General features: G+C 46.1%; 1 protein-coding gene across 1 annotated transcript in view; it reads left to right on the top strand.

Moving 5' to 3' along the window:
* Window positions 1-15,342, top strand: part of FHIP1A (FHF complex subunit HOOK interacting protein 1A) — a 90,410-nt gene that overhangs the window by 48,130 nt on the left and 26,938 nt on the right. The gene's annotated exons all lie outside the window — the stretch shown is intronic.

Here is a 15,342-nt window from a genome sequence, read left to right as displayed (position 1 = left end):
GTTTCTTCTGAGTCCCTTTGGAGTTCACAAATAATTTCAGAGCCTTGTGGTCAGCGAAGGTAGCCTGCAAAATTTCTATCCTCTTGATCTTATGGAGGTATGTTTTATGTGCCAGCATGTAGTCTATCCTGGAGAATGTCCCATGTACATTGGAGAAGAATGTGTATCCAGGTTTCTGGGGATGGAGTGTCCTATATATATCCACTAGGCCTCTTTCTTCCATTTCTCTCCTCAGGTCTAGTATATTCTTGTTGGGTTTCAGTCTGGTTGACCTGTCCAGTGTTGACAAAGCCGTGTTAAGGTCCCCCACAATTATTGTGTTGTTGTTGATATTATTTTTCAGATTTGTCAGGAGTTGTATTAAATATTTTGCTGGCCCCTCATTCGGTGCATATATGTTTAGGAGAGTGAATTCTTCCTGCTCTACGTACCCCTTGATTAATATAAAATGTCCGTCTTTGTCCCTTACAACCTTCCTGAGTATAAAGTTTGCATTATCTGATATTAGTATGGCCACTCCAGCTTTTTTATGGGTGTTGTTTGCTTGGATAACTTTTCTCCAGCCTTTTATTTTGAGTCTATGTTTGTTCTGACTATTCAGGTGCGTTTCTTGTAGGCAGCAGAAGGTTGGATTGAGTTTTTTGATCCATTTAGCCACTCTGTGTCTCTTAACTGGTGCATTTAGTCCATTGACGTTGAGAGAAAGAATTGTCCTGGGATTTAACGCCATCTTTATTTCAAAATTTGGTGTGTCTTTTGGGTAGTCTTGTCTTAGATTAGGTCTTTCAGTTTTTCTCTTAAGACTGGTTTTGTGTCTGTGAAGTTTCTGAGCTGTTTTTTGTCTGTGAAACCATGTATTCTTCCATCAAACCGGAAAGTGAGTTTTGCTGGGTATAGTATTCTGGGTGAAGCATTCATTTCATTCAGTCTTGTCACAATATCCCACCACTGCTTTCTGGCATTGAGTGTTTCTGGTGACAGGTCTGCTGTAAATCTCAGGGAAGCTTGCTTGAACATGATTTCCCCTTTTGATCTTGCTGTTTTCAGAATTCTGTCTCTATCTGTGAGATTTGTCATTGTGACTAGGATGTGTCTTGGGGTGGTTTTTCTGGGGTCTCTTTTGGTTGGTACTCTTCGGGCATGCAGGATTTGATCACATATATTCTTTAGCTCTGGGAGTTTCTCTTTAATGATTTTCTTGACCATTGATTCTTCCTGGAAATTTTCTTCCTGGGTCTCTGGGACTCCAATGATTCTTAAGTTGTTTCTGTTGATCTTATCATAGACTTCTATTTTCGTCTGTTCCCATTCTTTGACTAATTTTTCCATTGTCTGCTCATTTGCTTTAAGTTTTTGTCCAATCTCTCCTGCTGTATGGAATTGTTATGTATCTCATCTTCCACAGCACCAAGTCTATTCTCAGCTTCTGATACCCTGTCCCAGAGCTTATCCATTTTGTCATTCACTTCGTTTACTGACTTTTTCAGTCCTGTTAGTTGACATGTTATTTCAGTTTGGAGTTTTGTCATTTCTGCCTTCATATTTTCTTGGTTCTTATTAGTGTTCTGTTCAACTCGATCCATGGTTTCTTGGAGTCTGTTGAGCACCTTCCATATTGCTAGTCTAAAGTCCTTATCTGAGAGGTTGATTAGTTGTTCAGTCATTATCTGGTCCTCAGAATTGTCATCTTCATTCTCTATGTCTAATGCTGGCCTGCGTTGTTTCCCCATTGTCACACTTGTATTGTGGGTTTTTCTACGTGTTGTGGTGGTATTCATTGTCTATATGATGTAGGCAGCACACTCCTCTGGCTCCTCCCTTTCTGGATGGGCTGACTTGCCTCTAAGGGAGGGGAGTCCTCCGTGGATGAAGCCTCACACTGGGTCAAATCTTAGGCCCGAGCATGCAACAGAGAAGACAGTCCAGAGAGAAATGTTTGCTTCTGTGATATAGCGCCGTTCTTAGTGTGATTTTTCCTTCTTGTTGCAATGGAGTTCTTTCCTTAGAAAGAGTGCACGGCCGCGTAGCGAAGCGGAGCGGCCGTGCTCCTCTGAGCCTCTTTTTGCCCCACTCGCAAGAGTTTCACGCAAGAGGACAGTAGACAGACATAGACAGGTCACACTCACAGTCTTTCACAGCTGAGCCCCACTGGGCCGGTGTACTTTCGCGGATTTTCCCCGCCTGGTGTCACACACAGGGAGCCACGCGACCCTGATTTAGACTCATTCACCTGGGTTTGGAGATACAGCGCGTGTGTGATTTTACACTAAAAAGTACCTTTATGGCCAGAAACAGGCATGGTACAGGGCACCGACAAGGTTGTGCAGGGATTTCTGCCCTGGTTTTGCCTGCATGTTACAGTTTAGTTTCATGGCTCATGGCTCCCTTCCAGGGTGGCTACTTCTGGTGAGATTTGGCCCCCAACCCTCCAACATTTGTGTGTCTCACCTGTATCCTTTGGAAGGACTTAGCAGTGCAGTGGGTAGTGGGTTAGTGGGTTTCTGGATATTGTTTCGGGGGATTGTTCTGGGCTTCTGTTACTCAGAGTGGACTGGACTCAGGGGGGCTGAGGAAAGGGGGAGGCTTAGCCCTATAGTCACCAAGTTTGACTGGGCCAACAGAGCTCCCCTCCACCATGGCCTGTGTGTCACTCACAAGTGGCAGCTGTCACTGTCATCTGCTCTGAGTGAGCCACATCAAGAGCATATGGGCCTTGCCTTGACCCTGGCAGGCTCAGGAATCAGTATGAACTGAACCCATACCACTGCAGATTACAGAAAAGCCAGTGAGGGCTAAAGAGCCTGGGCCAGGCTTGCAGGTCTGAACTCTAATGGGCACAAATGCAGGCAGTGAATGAAGGAAGTAGAAGGCCAGAGCTGCTCCTCTAACACCAGTTTAGCTGCTGGTGGACGACCTGATTAAATTAACCACAAATTAGCCACTCGGTGCTCTGGGGCCTCTGGGGTGAGAGATACAGGGAGAATTGTGTACACCAGTATTCTGGCCACTGGGAGCAGCAGGCTGAGGCTTTGTCTTATCAAAAAGATTAGATTGGGGGGCCGGAGAGATAGTGAAGCAGTAGGGTGTTTGCCTTAGACGCTGAAGGACTGTGGTTTGAATCTGGGCATTCCATGTGGTCCCCCAAGCCTGCCAGGAGCGATTTCTGAGCCTAGAGCCAGGAGTAACCCCTGAGCGTTGCCAGGTGTGACCCAACCCCCCCCCCCCAAAAAAAAAAAGATTAGATTGCCCCTCCTTAGGGAAGGGCAAAAAGGGGACTGAGAGTAGCTAGACAGGGTCATTGCAGGAACAAACAAGTCTGATCTTTCAAGATGACAGGATATTGGCATTTGGCAATTGGCAGATCAGAGGAAGGTGGGCTGAATGCTACTGCTATCTCAACTTCTTGTCCCCCTGTCAATGCCAGCAGAGAGTATGACTTGGCTCCTCTTTTTGTATTTCCACTCCTAGGATATGATGCGCATGAAAATAAACACATAGCTAGTTCAGGCCAGTAGCTGAAGAGAGCCACTGTACTTCCTAAGCCCCATGCATGGGTAGGTTTTATCAATTCGGCTGGAAGACACAGTTGCTAGAGCAGAGTTACTTGAGTCCTTGGTTCCATTAGTTCTGTGCCATCAAAGATTCAGGTCTGGGAAGCTCAAGGCATGGACCTTCTGTCTCAACACCATCATTTTAAGGGTGAGAGCAGGACTTGGTGCTGCAAAGTCTCGGAGACTTGCTCTGAAGGAGGAGTGGAGGATGGAAGGGAATCCCTCCCCTCCCCTTTTAGCCTCAGACCCTCTGCTTCAGGGCCAGGAAGTGGTTTGAGGTGAGCATTAGGACTGCCTCAAAGCAGTGTTTCTCAGACCTGGGTCTGTGGGTGTGAAGCCAGACAAGGTTGAAACCTATTGGTCTGAGGTTCCCTGGAGTGTCTCTACTTACCCTCCTGTAGAGCCTCCTTCTTTATGCTCAGTCCAGCCTGGGTGGAAGGCTCTGCCCCCTCTCTTAGGGGAAAGGTTTTTCACTATAGCACATTGATGACATTGGCCCTTGGCATGTGAGCTTGTGTGCTGGGTGACAGGGTAGATCAGAGGCACTTGCAGCTTTTCTAGCCACGGCAGGTGAGATGTCGAGACAGGACTGGCATGCCCTGGGTACCAGGTAACAAGAGTGAAAGAGCCAGGATCTTCTGTATCCCTCACATCACTTCTGAACCCTGTGTATGGCCCCCTTTCTAGAAGCCTTAGATTTCTGGGTGTCCACTTAGAATTCTAGCTTGGGTAGGAAGCACTTGAGTGGTTCCTTCAGGTTAAGGAGGAGGAATAACTGGCCTGAGACTGTCAGCATGAGGGAAGGAGGTGGCACCCAAGGTGGAAGAAGGGCAGACTGGCAGAGCAGAAGCTGAGGGGTGCACAAATGGGTCAACAGCAGGGCCCCGCTGTGCCTCTATGCCAGGCACTTTCCCAGTGCCACCCAGTGTCAGTTTGATGTTCTTGAGATCCATCCCCAAGACATCAGTGGGTCCTCTGAATGGTCACACAAATATTTCCACTGTCTTCTTTTTTCATACATGTATGAATATCATAGGTTTTTATTTTCAAAATTAACTTTTTTGGGGTCACACTTGATGGCATTCAGGGCTTACTCCTGGCTCTAAGTTCAGAAATTATTCCTAAAAGACTCAGGGAACCATATGGGATGCTCGGGGTTGAATCTGGATCAGCCTGGGTCAGTTTGCAGGGCAAACACCTTACCTGCTGTGCTATCAATCTGACCCCTTAAAAATTAATATTTAACCTTGGCCTTTCCTCTTTCTGTGTGGTACATAGGGGTCACACTTGCAGCTCCAGGGTTACAGCCAGTGATGTGGGGCCAGTTCTGGGCATTGGACTTGTCTCTTGACCACCTGCTTGCAAGTCACTGATCCGCAAGTCCCCAGTCCCTGCTTCATTGGTCTTCAAATACTGCTTTTCCACATAAGTGAATCAGAAAGCCAGTTTGGCATATTTCCATTGGTACTTAAAGTATCAGCATACAATATATGGATGATGCTAAATATTAGAAATAATTTTAAAATTTATCCTTATGAATTTTAAGTTTAATAAGAGTTTGAATGCCATTTCCTCTCTTTTGGAGGATTCTCTGGAGAATAGGTCCTGGGAACAGTCTTCATGTTACCTTTCTGATGTATCATGGGCTCCTGTGTTATTGAACATCTATTTATTCACTCATTCAACAAATAGACTTTGAACGCCTGTTATATGCCAGGCACACACCAGGCATGGGATCTCTGTAGCAACTCACTTTCAAGGCAAATCATCAGTGTGTCCATTTGCATAAGCTGTACCTGTGGGTAACAGAAAACTCCATTTAATGATCTTTTCCTATTTCAGAGACCGACCCTGTTTCCACCCCACTGGCCACATAAAGGAAGAAGGGAAATGTAGTTTTTCAGCTGTCAACTTTGTTTCTTGGGTTGGGTAGGTGGCTCACATGGCTGAGCATGTGCTTTGCATGTCAGGGGAATGGTGGTACCTTGGATCCCCAGCACCATATTTTACTGAGCATTTCCCAGAGTGAGCCCTGAGTATCATCAGGTATGATCCCAAACAGAACCAAAAAATAGCTTTCTTTCCCAGAAAAAAAAAAACAAGAATATTCTGGGTATTTTTATTTGTTTGTGTGGGCCACATCTGGCCATGCTCAGAAGTTACTCCTGACTCTGCACTCAAGAATTATTCCTGTTGGTGTTTAGGGGATCCTATAACACTAGTTTGGAACTTTGTTGACTATGTGTAAGGCAAGCGCCTTACCCATTGTACTATGCTCCCGCCCCAAATGTTCTGTTTTTAGAGAACTTAGAGACAAGTTGTACCTACTGAAAACCTCAAATTTCATTTCTTGTTAACAAGATATTGATCCATTGATGAGAAGCTGGATGCTTCTATGACTGTAACTGCTGGGCAGATAGAGGCCTTCAGATGATCTGCAGGGGAGAGAGTTCTGACTTACAGCTAGACTGGTCCTCCTTGTGCTCTGCCCACCCTCAGGAAGAAACGGGCCTTCATCCACTTGGCAGGGACATATTTTTCTTTGGTCAGACCACATGCTTCCCACATTGTGGGCCTTGGTATTTGTCTGCTTGAGACAGGAGCCTTTAACTTGGATGTAGACTTGCTGTGTAAGGGCTGACTTTTGAGGGTTATGGGGCTCATACTAGCCTGGGAGTGATATTAAGGATTTGGTCCCAAACTTACCTGGCTTACAGGGCGATTTTGCACATGAAATTGACCTGGGTAGACATATTGACACCTTCAGCCTCCACCAAGTAGGAATTGAGACAAATATACGGGCCGGAGAGATAGCATGGAGGCAAGGTGTTTGCCTTGCATGCAGAAGGACAGTGGTTTCAATCCTGGCATTCCATATGGTCCCTGAGACTGCCAGGAGCGATTTCTGAGCATAGAGCCAGGAGTAACCCCTGAGCACTGCTGGTGTGACCAAAAAAACAAAAACAAAAAGAGAGAGACAAATATACAACTTTGTATATTTGTATATTTTGTATATTTGCCCAAACTTTAGGTCACCTGGGCAGCGAGCAGCAGGTGCCATTTGTTCAGTACAGTGTTACTCCCATGTCCGAACTCACTGTTGAAGTTGACAGAGACATTAAGAACAGTTAGTACTTACATCAGAACCCAGTAGAGACATTAAGAGCAGAGGCTGGGATATTTCACATAGCCAGTTAACAAGTCCCAAGTATAAAGTGACTTTTCTTGTTTTGTTCTTTTGTTTTTGATCCACTCCTAGCAGTGCTGAGTTGGGTCTTACTACTGGCTCTGCACTTGAGAATCACTCTTGGCAGTGCTCAGGGGACCATATAGGATGCCAGGGATTGAACCAGGGCCAACTGTTTGCAAAGCAAGTGCTCTCCCAACTGTGCTATCATACTGGCCCCTTTTGTTTGTGTCTTCACCTATTCTTTCCTGCATGCCTTTCTGCCTGACCAGTAAGACCTGAACTGTTTTGTCCAGAGGATTGTTTTGACTTTGTGGTTTTGTTGGGGAGATAACTCACCATTACCTGGGAAGACAATTTTTCTTTGTGTATGTATAACATACACACACTTCATTGTAGGCACACACAAAACTACTCTTTGTATGCACATACACAACTTCTCATTTTACATATACCCTCACATGCTTAGTCTAAGTGCCATAGACAAAACTCCTCATTGAATACTCTTGTCTGTTTCTCTCTCTCTCCATTTTCTCTTTCTCTCTCCCCTTTCTCTCTCTTCACTCTCTCCCTTTGTCTCTCTCTCTCTTCCACCCCCCTCCCACCTCTCCCATCTGCCCAGTATAATGTGCTGTCCAGCTTCCTCCTGACCTCTCCATATGTTTCATGCCTCTTCTCTCCCCACTGAGGAGGGGAAAAATAAGGCTATAAATTAAGCCCACTTTCACTTTCAATTTGAAATGGGAAATTAGATTTTTTTTTTCTTTTTCAACAAGTGCTTTAGGGAAATAATGCTGTATCAAAGGCTTTGGTTCTTAAGCATTAAAATTATGAAAAGATAGGGTCCTACCCTCCCTCTGCAGAGAAATTTTAAAGTAAAAAAAAAAAAAGCTCACACAGAACCCCCATCTTATCAAAGGCAGCCAGTGGCACCCATTTCAGACAAGCTGGAGCACACCTTGTTTTGGATCTTGATTCTCGTCCCATGTGCTCCTATGAGAATTCAGACATTCAGCAGCAGCAGCAGCAGTAGCAGCAGTAAATATGCTACAAGTACTTCAACAAGTTGTGGGAAGGGAATCCGAAAGGCAGGAGGAGAGGAAGGAAGGAGACAGCTTCTGGTGGTGGGATTCTCCTCGGGCCCACCGGAATTGTTTGTAAGGGCCTCCTTTTCCTCGTTCTGCATCCATGACTTGCAAGTCAGACGACAGAAAGAGAACTCTGACATTGCCTCCCCAGTGTGCCTTGTCCTGTGGGTTTTGAGGGCTGTGTCATGAGCAGTTTGGGATAACAGCAAAAATCAGATCGACAATAATTATGAACATCATGGAGACAGACACTAGTGTGTTTTTGTTGTTGTTGTTCTTTGTTTTGGGTCACACCCAGCAGCACTCGGGTCATTCCTGGCTCTACGCTCAGAAATTGCTCCTGGCAGGCACGGGGAACCATATGGGATGCCGGGATTCGAACCACTGTCCTTCTGTGTGCAAGGCAAATGCCCTACCGCTGTGCTGTCTCTTCGGCCCCATAGTGTGTTTTTTCTGTCTTTTGTCTGGAGTCTCTGTGTGTCTTATGGAAGGTAAACCAGGAGCCACAGCTGTCTTTGCTCTTCTTTGCTTGCCTTTGATACTGTCTTGGACTCCAAGAAGATGGTCTGTGGATAAATTCCACCCCCATATCACATGGTTTTGCCCAGCAGGCAGGTGGAATGAATGGGACAGAGGTGGCGGGTCTTCAGTGCCCTTTCTGAGATAACTAGTCTTAGTTACTTTTACTGGACAGAAGCTACCAAGACTTTAGCCCGTTCCTCTGCTGGTGCTGGGTTTCAAGTCCTCCTTATCAGAATTCAGCAGTGTTGTCTTGTTAATCAGGAAGAGAAATTAGGGGAAAGTCTTAAGAAGCTTTTTATATCCCCCCGCAATGGATCACTTTGCCACTATTCAAGAACATGGCTTGAGTTAGGTTCTGTGTTTGCCATGAAACAGTTTGTACTATAAAAGGAAATTTTTCTCTGCTGCTATGTATTGTCCAATTAATCCAGCCCCCTTGCTAATGAAGGCCCCCTATGTGGGCTGTGAGAATTGAGGGTTTCTCTGTTGCTAAGGGAGCTGCTGGTTCCCTTCTTGACACATTTATTGATTTTCCTCTGAGCGGTTGCCACAGCCCAGGGACTCTGGGACTTTTCCCCCTGATCAGAGGCAGTCCTCTCGTGGTCCTTTGGCTATTGGAGAGAAGGAAAAATTTGCTAAGAAATAAAAAAGGGGGGGCTATAGTGTAACAGGTAGGATGCTTGCCTTACATACAGCAGACTTGGGTTCAATCCCTGGCACCCACTTCCCCAACTAGTAGTAGGAGTGATTGGTCAGTGCAGAGCCATGAGTAAGCTCTTAAGACTTTTAAGTGTGGCCTGAAAACCAAAAGAAGGAAAAGGGAAGAAATAGAAAGGGACCAGAGACAGTGTAGTGGGTAAAGTACATGGGGTCCACACAATTAGATCCCTAAGTACTTCCTAAGTACTTCCAGGATCGATTGCTGAACAGAGAGACACAAATAAAACTTGACTGAAGCACTGCAGTGCCTCCACCCCAAACCAAAAAAGAACAAAATTAGGACAGGGAATAGATTGTGCCTTGTGGAAGTAGAGGGTTGGATGAGATTCCAGAACATGAGAGAAAGGTGAATGGAGTTTGGGACAACAGACCTTCTCCATCACTGCTTGTTACCAAGGAAACAGAGAAGGTACAGCGGGAAGCAATTCCAGGAGGGTGTGGGGATCCCCTGGACCAGGAGGAAGGCTCTGTGATCAAAGAGTCCTGCTTCGATGCCCAAGGAAGTGGGGAAGGGCTGAGTTCTACGGAGGGCTCAGTGGCCTGTGAGTGCCCTGCCTCTCTGGCCTGCATGGCTGCTCTGGCATTGCTGACTCACTTGGCTGGTTACCCTGTCTTGTCTTACTGACCCACTGTGTGCCTTAAAGAGCAGAGGTAACACTGTGCCCTTAAGAACACAGTGACTGCCCCAGAACTGATGGGGATACTTTTTTTTTTCAGTTCTTTCTGTTATAATTGAGAAAAAACTAGAGCAAGTAATACACAGAAAAGGATGGAGCAAGGGGGCTTTGGAACATTTCAGATCTATGCTTCAGGTCTCCAGAGTTGGGGATTGATTCCAACCCTCAGTTCATAGGGTGACACCTTCTGAGATAGTCCCTGTCATGTGAGGAACACAGAACCTGGGTGGCAATGTCAGGTTCCTGGTAGGGAATTCTGGGATAAGCTAAAAATAAGCCGTGGGATCCAATGAAACCCACACCAGATAGGAAAGGTGGAGTTAGAAATAGTCTAGGGCCAGGCCAGAGAGATATTGCAATGGGCAGGGCACTTGCCTTGCATGCTGCCAAGTTCAATCTTTGGCACCCATATGGTTTCCCAAGTACCTCCAGGAGTGATCGCTGAGTACAGAGCCAAAAATGACCCCTAAGCACTGTTAGGTATGATCCCCAAAATAAATAAAAGGAGCTGACTACCCAGGGGAGAAGTTTGTGACTGGCAATAGGAAGTTTATTCTACTCATTTTTCTAATTAACATATTGCAGATCCTTCAAAGAAGTGCTGATGGAGGAGAGACAGCTTTGTTTCATATTTAACCTCTTTTCCTTAACCCAAAGTTTCTATCAACCAGCATTGCCATTTCCTCCTCCTACATATTTTTGTGCAAGAGCTCACCAAGCTTCCAAACTTGGGCTTTCACCTCCCTTGCCTCTGACAGCCCCGTCAGTGAAGTGTGGGACCCCAGCCCAGATGGAGGAGAAGGAGGTATGAAGGGCGATGGCATCAGCAATGGTAGGACTCTGCAGATCTGGAAGTGTCAGGCATATTTTGTCCTGAATATTTGGCTGCAAAGAGTGGAACCCACTCCCTGGGAACCAGGTGTCTTATCTGCCCTTCTGTGCTTGCATCTTCTGAGTCTTGAGTTCTCAGAGAGCTGAGCTCAGCCCGCAGCCCCCAGAGCTGCCTTGGCCACCAGCCTGTCCTTTGTTCTATCTCTGGAGGTCACCAGAATAGAGTTCTGGCCTGTGTTTGTTCCCAGCTTGCCAGGGATTCAACCTCCTCCTGCCTTCTTACCCCCAGGTTCATCTCAGTGGGCAGGGCCTGGCTGTTTCCCTCATCTAAGGACTCACAGCTCAGTGCTCAGCCAGTCGCCTCCGCCTTGCAAAAAGGGAGCGTCAAGGAAGCCTGACTTCTAACTGGGCCAGGGGGCAATGGGCACCCACTCCAAGGCCTGACACCTGGCTGGCTGACAGGTATTTGTTCCAGTGTGACTGGACCACAGAAAAAAGCAATTAGTTCATGGGGAATTTATTTTTCAGGACACATAAACCTGTCGTTACTGAGGATTCCGGGTGCTAATTTAGATGCAAATGGAACTGCCGGAACAGAGCTGATTACAGGAAGGTCAGGCTGTCCATGTGTTCAGCTCCACTCCCAGGCCACACATCTAGCTAATGTGCTTCCACGCCTGTGGCTATGGGCTGCTGCACTTGGTGCCAGCCTGCATGTGGGAAGGGTTTGAGCTGTAGAGGAGTACCAGGGAATTTAGGCTGCACGCCACCATTTCCACCCGCCACCCTAGTTTTGGTATGGGCCTGGGGCACAAAGCAATGCTAGGTGTGTGGAGCCATTCTGAGAGACACCTGGCCTGGCCATGTGGGTTCTGGCTTGGACCCAGCCATGTGGTACCTATTGGGCCCAGAGGTTCTGGATGCCAGGGCAATACCTAGTGATACTGGATGGGCCATGCACTACTGGGGAGAGAACTTGGGGCATAGTGCATACAAGTCACATGTTCTGGTCCTGGTGCTGTCTCCTGGGCCCCTCCACATTTTAGAGGGGTATCTCAGTGGTTCTTCAGGGAGCCCAGGGTCCACTCCCACCAGGCTCATGATTCAATGTGGAGGTCCTGCAATACCAGGACTACCCACATTACTTCAGTGGTGCTCAGGGGCATCCAAAGCTGCACCCAGCCATGCTCAGAGCACTAAGGGATGTCAGAGATCAAAGTGGAGCTTAGCACAGGCAAGGCATGCCCCCTAACTAAGATCCATGCTGTCTCTCTGAGATGACTTTTTCTGAAGGCTCGGCTCAATGAGGCTAATAGTGGGATAGTTAGGGATCTGGACCCTGGCTGTGGTTTAGACCTCAGCTGTATCTGCTTGGCCATCACAGTCACCACGGTAGGAGCTGAGTCTTCCCATGGTTGTTATGCTTGTTTTTGGGTCTTCCTTTAGTAAAAAATGCCTTTAGCTTAATCATTAAGGCAGAGAGACAGAAGAAGACAGTTACTAGGATTCCTAGGAAGAGTTTTCTAGAACAGGTAAATGAAATCATCTCCAAGTCAGGCAATAGGTCCTACTTACATCAGTGACTGATGATCCCATTTACTGGGGCCATGACGAGGAGATGCCCTGTGTATGTGTATCCTGCCCTGTGCATCTTTCCTCTTGGCAGCATTATAGACATGTCAGTGTGAGATTCTGCCTGGCACAGCCGCCTTCCCCATGTAGTTCATTTTTAACTTCCCGGTGATCATACTTAGGCCTGGGTCTCATCTGCATTAAGGAGTTTGCCTATTTGGGGGATTAGGGGGGCCCTCTGAAAATAAGATAATGGTGCAGGAAAAGATTTTCTGGGATCAAAGGATTCCAAGGGCTGTAAGAATACAGTGGAGGGAAGAGAGAGTGAGACAAGAGAAACCAGCTCACTCTGGATTGGGTATTAGCTTAATGTGAATGTGACCCTGACTTAGAGAGTTTTCAAACTCGAAGCCTAATAGAATCAGGGTTTTAAAAATGTGTAGCGTGTAATGTAAATGCTCTCCTCCAGTTACTTTCTTAAATCATCTCAGCTTATAAATGACAGGTTTGATTTCTTAAAACAACAATAACAACAAAACAACAGAACAAAACAGAAAACCAGACAATCTTCTCATTTATCTAGCCTAAGTGTAGTAAACAAATGTTTGATGTCTCCTTTCATGTCAGCCCAGAAACAGAGACATTGAGTCTAAATATTTCATGGCTGAGCCTTTGTGCTTACAAAGTTCTAGCATCATGTGTAGAGGTGCAGAATGCGAAGAGATGCAGCATTCACAGTGCAGAGGCAGCTCTAAGAACCATGCAGGACACACAAACTGAGCAGTGGGCATGGTTGCAGAGGGGGCGTGCAGGAGGATTCACTGGACTTCGATAGTTGGGGTGTCAGGACTTTGGGGAAAGGGAACTTGCCCTTTGGCCTCCACACTCTGCCTGGAATCTGCTCTTGGGACCTGCCCTTGCAGCAACAAGATGGGTCTGAGCTAAGGGAACTCTATGCTTGGTTTTGTGGCCATTTCTCCTGAGCGCCCAATGATTAGACATAATTTATTTTCAGGAATTTAGAAAAACTGCCTTCCCTCTCGGGGATTTTCAAAATATACATAAAGAAGAGGGAAGAATCAAACTTAAAGCTCCTCAAATGGAGCTTTATTCTCAAAAGCTTATTTTAAACTGGGGCCAGAGGGATAGTGCAGGGGATACGATGCTTGTCTTGCATGTGGCAAAGCCAACTTTGAATTCTCTGAGGACACAGGTCACTCCTGTGCAGAGAGCCAGGAATTGCCCCCTGAGCACTACTGTGTGTGGCCCTGGATTTTATAAAAATAACTTAAAGCTCTGTTCTGGTAAATGTCAATTTGGGGACTGCCAGTCATTCTGAAAGTGGTCCCAAGCCTTCTGTGGACTCAACTTAGTCCATTGTTCTTAAGTTGCAGAGAAAATCCAGTGTATGCAGCTCAGCACAGAGCCTGGCCTGACACAGAGAGCCCCAGAGCACAGGTGGGAAGATGGCTCAGATGCAGGGAAGCAGCATAGACTTCTCCAGGTAGTTCAGAGCCCAAGTGGTCAATGCTGTTGCTTCAGCTGTGTTTGGGCTCCCAGAACTCTTCAAAGAGGATATGGTGGCTGTTGAAGGTTGAGGGTGCAGTGAAGGTTGAGGATGCAGAACTGGAGGGGCTGGAGGTTGTCCTCTGGCCCCACACTCAGATCCCTCAGGGCCTCTCTGGGTCCTTGGGAAACACATCTCACTCAGGATCAAGGAAGCAGACTGAAGCAATCCAGCCATATTTTCTCTCTGTAGAGAGGGGGGTTCTATCTGCTCCTCTCTAGAATATGGCTAAGAACCAGGACATGTGGCAACATAGATGAAGTCCTTTATGCACAGATGTAGCCAACAAGGCCCAGCTCCTCATAGGCAATGGATTTGCAGAACTAGATTCTAAACTGATGTGTGTGTTTTAAAACTAGAAAACTAAAGAAGAGAAATGTCTTAGAAAATACAGGGACCCAGTGCAGTATGATAAATTGACAGTTAACACTTCTAAAAGGAGCCAGAAAGAAAATGGGAAACTGGAAAACGGAAGATGCGATCACTCAAAGTATCGCCATCTGTTTCCTTTAGCATCAAGTATGTCGGCCTTAGTGCAGGAGAGTCTTTGATTTCCAGACTCCGGGGTTGGTATCATCTGGACCTTAGAATTGTGTTCCTAGAAGTTGATGTGCATTAAGTTTGAGTATTTCTGTTCTCTAGATTGTAAAGCTGGTGCATCTGGAGAGGTTTTGTTCTGTTTTTAGAAAGACACCAACATATATTTGCACTCTTAACATACTCCCAATTAAAATTCATAACATTAAAATTTTGATGCTGTAAGTACCAAATCATCAGTTCTTAGAAAGATTCAACCATTCTTTCTCTGAAAGACAGATCCATTTCTGCATGAAACAAATCATACGACGTAGAAAGTATTAATTTGTAATATAAAATTCACAGTGACTTAATTAAGTAGTAAGCTGTTATAACACTTTAAAAAAGGATGCTTAACTCTCCAGTTCTAGAGATTTGATTTACAACTTCCCAACTTGCTGTCTCAGTATCTGGCAGATTGTTCCTCTTACTTCCCAGTGATTGCTTTGTTATTTTATTTGTTCCATCATGCATCACTGTCTCCCCATTGGACAGGATTTTTTGGGGGGGCCACACCTGATGATGCTCAGGGGTTACTCCTGGCTATGTGCTCAGAAATCGCTCCTGGCTTGGGGGACCATATGGGATGCCAGGGAATGGAACCATGCATGGTTTGTCCTAGGTCAGCCGTATACAAGGCAAATATTCTACCACTGCGCCACTGCTCCAGCCCCAGGAAATAGGTTCTATGCTTCTAGCTCATTGCACACAGAAAGATCCAATAAATATTAGTGGAGTGACTCAACAGAGACATAGGTTATAGTGAGCTTTCTAATTAGTCCTTTACTGACCATGTAAAGACTTTCCATTATTTTTTCCCCATTCTGATGACACACTTAAATCTTTATGACTTTTCGAAATTAGAGGTGCAGAATCTCTGAACTGTGTCTTTCTTTCTCGGCTTCCCATGGCTGAGTTAAAGGGCAGAAGTGGCCTGAAGAAGGGTGGAAGTTGTTAGGGTTCAGTGCCTCCTCTGAAGGGGTTCCAGGGGCAGGTGTGTTTTTGCCTTCACAGGGTCATGGGGGAGGCAGAAGCTGGATCCCTGAGGGGT

This window comes from Suncus etruscus, chromosome 3, assembly GCF_024139225.1.
Source record: "Suncus etruscus isolate mSunEtr1 chromosome 3, mSunEtr1.pri.cur, whole genome shotgun sequence".
NCBI classification, from domain to species: domain Eukaryota; kingdom Metazoa; phylum Chordata; class Mammalia; order Eulipotyphla; family Soricidae; genus Suncus; species Suncus etruscus.
This window is presented reverse-complemented; position numbering and strand designations above follow the sequence as displayed.